Source organism: Equus quagga, chromosome 14 (genome assembly GCF_021613505.1).
Source record: "Equus quagga isolate Etosha38 chromosome 14, UCLA_HA_Equagga_1.0, whole genome shotgun sequence".
Lineage (NCBI taxonomy): Eukaryota > Metazoa > Chordata > Mammalia > Perissodactyla > Equidae > Equus > Equus quagga.
This window is the reverse complement of record NC_060280.1, coordinates 24,320,427-24,327,077: the sequence shown is the minus strand read 5'-3', so window position 1 is coordinate 24,327,077 and position 6,651 is coordinate 24,320,427. Positions and strand designations below refer to the sequence as shown.

Genomic DNA, 6,651 nt, shown 5'->3' with positions numbered 1-6,651 from the left:
TGGTTTATTTTTAAAAGTCAAAGGACAACTTCAGATGCTTTGTGAGCCTGGAGCTCCTCCTAAAGAAGTTACATTACTATGGATTAAAGGGAATATGGAGTAAACTCTAAGAGCTGAAGGCACCAATTAAGTAACTTCTAATGAAAGCGTAAATTTTTAGTACTCCCTTTAATAACAAAACAACCTTCATCAAATTTTTACCATATATTTGACATTAAAATAATACAATTTTTTCATATAATAGAAAAATAGAAACTGTCAGATAAAACAAAAATAAAACAAAATCACCTGAGTTCACTACTCAGGTGAAACAGTAGTTAATATCTCCATGTTTCATCTACAAGACCTCCTATCATTGCAAATATATGTTTATGTAGCATTGCTATTGTCCAACAATGACCCCGAGCATAAGAATGTTTTTAACCTCTTTTTTTAATTTAACAATAAATGGTGAGCATTAAATAGTAATTATCTTTTAAATAATTAATAATTATGCTTTCTTTGTTTATAAGTTGATCTTTCTTGATACAGAATAAAAAGGTTTTTCTTTGTTAATGAGAAAATCAATTTCCTTTCTAATGAAGATTACTTAATAATTTTGAGACAATTTAAAGTGATGGCAGAGTTGTAAATTTTATTTTTATCTTCTTAAAGAGTGTAGTAGGGGCCAGCCCAGTGGCGCAGCAGTTAAGTGCGCATGTGCCCCTTCAGGGCCAAGGGTTCACTGGTTCGGATCCTGGGTGTGGACATGGCACCGTGTGGCAAGCGAAGCTGTGGTAGACGTCCCACATATAAAGTAGAGGAAGATGGGCTCGGATGTTAGCTCAGGGCCAGTCTTCCTCAGAAAAAAGAGGAGGTTTAGCAGATGTTAGCTCAGTGCTAATCTTCCTGGAAAAAAAAAAAAAAGAGTGTAGTATATTCCATTATAAGTTCCTTTTTCAGTGATGAAATCCATTCAGCACTGGGTAGGGAGTTTCTCAAAAATCTCTGGGAGGGGAAATTTGAGGAGATCAACTGGATTGTGTTCCCTGAAGGACAGAATGTCCTTGTTTACTAATGTTTTTCAAAATTGTTCTTGGAATACACAAAAAATAAAATTTTATAGAATTAAAAATCAACTGAGAACCTATCGAATCTATTTTAAAAGAAGTTTAAATAAGAAGTGTTTGGTAGCTGTAGCCAATTATATCTATGTTGTATATTTTTGACTTGCTCCAGTTACTTATTTCCGATCAGGCTTGCTCAACCACAAATTAGGAAGATTGGCAGAAGGAAGAAGATAATGAGTCTTGGAGAACTTTTGATGAATTGACAGAAGAATGTTTAGATGGAAATTTTCTTCCAGATATTAAAGAGGTGAAGGTAAGTAGGTAATAGTAGATTGGCTCTCCCAGAGTCCTAATAATACATTGAGAATTTTAGATTTGCTAATTCACATATGGTGCCTGTTATTTCTGAGCTTCAAGAGAATTATAGCCAGTGGTATGCTGGTGACCGCTTAATAACTGGCTTTTGGGGGTTTGATTAGTAGATTTGCTGATTCATGGGGTGTAGATATTCCCATTATGATTGATTTCAAGCTACCAATATGATGGTGACCTCCTGACAAAATTCCTGAGAATTGAACCCTTGGTTCTCTCAAGCCAGTAGGAGCAGACTCCAGCAACACCACTAGCTGCACTAGTTCTTATTAGGCCTGGCACACTGGGATTAGAATAAACCTGAAAAACTGCAGCTTGGGTTTGACTCCGAAAAGATGGCTCAGACCACGACTTCAGACCTTTACTGCTGCCCTTGAGCTTCAGCCACTCTACCGGGTTCTTTTCTTCTGAATTCTCATGATAACCTCCCCTTGGTCATTTTTTTCCCAATGACCCTTCATATTCCTAAGCTTGGTAGTATTGTTTGGGGGTGGGTAACACATTATTTTACTGTGACTTAGATAGGCATTTTTAGATATGTGGATGTATGTGGTTACAGGGAACAGAGTGAGAGGGATAGACAGGTATAGGCATAGAGATAGAAGCCACTCAAGATTTATGTGGTTGAGTTGGAAGTAGAAGACCATTTATACTGGAAGCTGGTACTGAGCATGTGCTGAGTTTTAAATATTCATGTTATCAATTTATCCTGAATGCACACACAAAGTGTTCTGGATCAGGGACAGATGATCATTATTCACTTAAAAAGCATATAATAACAGTTTCCCATACCCAATTCTTATCCCTAGGTCTATATAATACAGGCCAGGTCAAACGTCCTATGCATACAAATGCCTTATGCTTACAAATTTAAGGAATGAAGAAAAATGTATTTTTTCTGCTTATAAAATCCAGAGAGACTATCCCTCCTCCCCCTACCTTCTCTCCTTTTGAGAAAGTCTCCTTCAGACTAATGGGAAATAAATCTCTCCAGGGAAAAGATAAGACCATTATCTCCAGTTCTAAAACCCAGCCATGTCTTCTTATTTCTGGAGTTAGGTAAATCTCTCAAGAGTTCTCCCATTATCTGTAGTTATCCCACTAAGTATGGTTGTAAATTAATTTCTCAAGACTTGCTCTTGTCCTAGGATCCTAAGATGTTGAGAAAATTTATTTAGAAAGGTCAACTCAGGAAAAACACACAAATATTTTCTATACAACCCACAATATGCCAGGAATCTGAGTAGACAGCTGAGAAGAAGGAAGTTTTATGATTATGTAGCAAGGCAAAATTGCCTTGAAAATTCCCACAAGGGCTTCTGAAGGATGGAAGTGCAAGACTGGCCCACACTGCCTGGAATATGGGCTGTGCAGATGGAGGATCCGCACATGTAGTGTCTGTTGTCATCCTCCATCCAAAGTGGGTGGTACCCATATGATAGGGAAAAGCTGTGGGAGGACACTTCACTGTAGCTAAATGAACTCTGGTGGGAAAAGAAAGGAGGAGGGAGATAGACGGACTTTGCTGTAGACACAGGATGCGGTTTTTGGTTTGTTTTGTTTTTAACCTTTGACCGTAAGGAGAGCGAAAGCTAATAGGAGGGAACATAATGACATTAATGACAGTGGCACAATACATTTGTATACAATTTTATAATTTCTAAAGTGCTCTAGCCTCCAATTTCCCATTGGATCCTCATACAACAACTCTGTGAGATAGACATTAAGGACTCTCAAAAAGATGTAAAAGGGTGAGATCACTATGCTGGAGAAATCCTGTTTCATTGGGAGGTAGGATAGTGAGTGGGTAAAACAAAGACTTTGGAATCAGGCAGATTTATTAGCTGCATGTTCATCAGATGTTATTTGTATGACATTGAGCATATTACTTAACTTTTTTATTAAGGTAAGATTCACATAACATAAAATTTGCCATTTTTACCATTTTGCAGTGTGCAATTTAGTAGCTTTTAGTACATTTGTAATGTTGTACAACTATCACCACTATCTAATTCCAGAACATTTCATCACCCCAAAATAAATCTCATACTCACTAAGCAGTCACTTTCTATTTCACCCTCCCCCATTCACCTGGCAATTACTTATCACTTTCTGTCTCTATGGATTTGCTTATCATGGACTTTTGATATAAATGGAATCAAACAATATGTCAGCCTTTTGTGTCTGGCTTCTTTCATTTAACATAATGTTTTCAAGATAAATCCACATTATATTGTGTACCAGAACTTCGTTCCTTTTTATAGCTGAAAACTATTCCATTGTTTAGATTTAACACATTCACTTTACCCGTTCATCAATTGATGTATATTTGATGTGAGTTGTTTCCATGTTTTTGGCTATTATAAACAATGCTAACTATAAACATCCATTTACAAGTTTTGGTTTGAACACCTGTTTTCAATTCTCTTTGGTATATACCTAGGGGTAGGATTGCTGAGTCATTTGATAATTCTATATTGAACTTTTTGAGGAACTGGCAAACTGATTTCTGTAGAGACTGCATCATATTACATTCCTACTAATAATGTATCAATGTTCCAATTTCTCCATGCTCTCATCAATACTTATTTCCCATTTAAAACAAAAATTACAGCTATGCTAGTAGGTGTGAAACAGAACAAGAAAAAGAGATTGAAAAGTTACTTCCCTTTACTCTCATTCCTAACCAAATTCATGCTTAGTTTCAGATTCCAGAGGGAATAGCATACATGCAGGTCCAGAAGGAAAAGAGAACATAGGTTATTTGCAAAACCGAAAGTAATACAGGGTAATTATAACATAAAGAGCACGTAAAGGAATGAGGCAGAGGAGAGGGGAAAGTTGAGTCAGTGGACCCTAAGGGATAACTGGTTAGCACCAATCTTGCCATATAAGGCTTGGAAGTTATGATAAGATATTTGGGTTTTATTCCAAGCAGAAGGAGAAACTGTTGAGTGTTTTAAGCAGATGATTGACATGATCTAGTTGGAGTTTGGTAAGACCACTCTAGTTTTTGAACAAACAATGGTTGGCAGAGAAAAGAATTCAGAAGTAGCAAATTCCTAAATGATGCTGCTGAAAAAATCCAGGAGAGAGAGAAAGTATTGATCACGTTTTAATGTGAAACATGTAAATGAACTTAAAGGCTATTCGGGAGACATAATGGTAAACCAATTTTTAAATGATTAAAGAAAATAAATGAGATAAAGAGAAAGGCTTTGGCTTGGGAAACTAGTTGAATTCCATACCATTTAATAAGAGAGAAATCAAGAAAATGGGTGGATTGTGAAGAAAGGAAGAGGAGACAAGGTAATTTTTTTGCTTCACGTTGATTTTGAAGTTTTAGTAGGAGAGCCAAGAGAAATTGTCAAGTGGAGAGTTGGCTGTGTGAGACAGAGAAAGAATCGAGAATAGAGCTTTAGACTTGGAACTTTCAACACACAAATAGTTATTGCATTTATTTGCTTAATGTGTGTTAAACAAATTTAACCCCACAGCAAGCTTATGAATTAAGTAGTATTTGTTCCTTTATTTTAAAATGAGGAATTTGAAACAGGATAAAAGTGCCAAAGGAAGTGTAAAACTTTTATGCATTTATGTTTTTGATGGTAGAAAATTAGGATATTTTCATCTGCTGCCTATCATTTTCCTGAGACTTAAAAAATCCTTACGTCTCTCTCTCTCTCTAATTCTACCTATGTATTCTTCCAACAGAATTAAGGTCTTCAAATTCAGAGGAGTTAGATCCATTGTTGGAGGGCTTTATGCTAGGCATTTACATAAGTAATTCTATTAAATCAATATGAGTACTTGACTTCCCACAATCTCTCTGTCCATGTCCTCATCCCCAGGTCAGTACATCCCTTTAGGAAAGAACAGAAAGATGACCTTCTCCCTGATCTGCTTTGTTTTCACACTATAAATGGTGGGGTTGAGTGCAGGAGGGATTGCCACATAGAGGTTGGCAAATAAAATGTGAAAAGTGCGAGAGATACTGTGACCAAAGCGGTGAGTAAGGACAGAGAATATGGCTGGTGTGTAGAATATGAGAATGACACTGACATGAGAAAACAGGTGCTGAGGGCTTTCTGGAGGGCATCTCTGGATGGAAGGTGGAAAACAGCACGAAGGATGGGAGTGTAGGAAATACCAATGAGGATGAGGTCTGAGATAATAGTCATTACAGGCACAGCAAAGCCATACCAGATATTGATGGAGATAACAACACAGGCGAGGCGGGCCACCCCTATGTGCTCACAGTATGTGTGAGGGATGGTAGGTGTCCTGCAGAAAGGCAAACGCTTCACCAGGAAAACAACAGGCAAAATAACACTAAAGCTCCGACCAGCAATGCCCACCATGATCCTGACAATTCTCTTAGGTGTCAAGATGCTCGTGTAACTCAAAGGGGAGCAAATGGCCATGTAATGATCAAACGCCATGCCCAATAAGATGGCTGAGTCCAGGAAAAAGCTGAAGTGGAGAAAGAACAACTGGGTGAGGCAGCCAGGAAATGTGATTTCCTGAGCATTCAACCAGAAGATGCCAAGTGTTTTGGGGACACACGTGGTGCATAAGATGAGGTCTGCAGAGGCCAACATTGAGAGGAAGAAGAACATGGGTTCATGGAGGCTGCTGTCCATAGTGATGAGGTAGAGAAGGACACCATTACCTGCAAGGGCCACAAGATAGATAGTGAAGAAAGGAATGCCAATCCAGATGTGGAAGTGCTCCAGCCCTGGAATCCCCACCAAAAGAAGAAGCCTGGATTGAAACTGGTAAAATTTAATGTGGCCATCATGGTGATTGTCATTTCCTGAGGACAAAATATCATATTTGACTCCTGAGAATAACAGGCTATAAATTCCCTTTAAGTCCTTTCCACAACTAAGATCATATTCAAAGTGACAAAGCAGATCTCAGAATCAGGTTTTTTTTTCACACACTGTCCAGTGTTCTTTCCACATGCCACTGCTGCCTTCAATGTCTCCATACTTGTCACAGCATCTGTGCCTGGGGGAAAGGAGATATAGAGTCTGCAGTACCCGCTGCCCCCCACCCTGTTCCTCCACCTAGTCTGCTAAGCAGAGGCATTGCTCATTGGTGCGGGACTCCAGCCCTCTGCACAAAGCCGGGGACTTTTGCAGAGCTCATTACAGTTCATATGCCGCTAGAGATTATAGAGATTGTTTTTGACATTCTAGCTATTCCTGCTCTTTCCAGAACCTGT

The 6,651-nt window shown here is 38.3% G+C and overlaps 1 pseudogene; it reads right to left on the bottom strand.

Annotated features, from left to right (window-relative positions):
- Positions 1 to 5,273: 5,273 nt before the first annotated feature.
- On the bottom strand, positions 5,274 to 6,246 carry LOC124251840 (olfactory receptor 52H1-like; annotated as a pseudogene).
- Between the last annotated feature and the right edge of the window lie 405 nt (positions 6,247 to 6,651).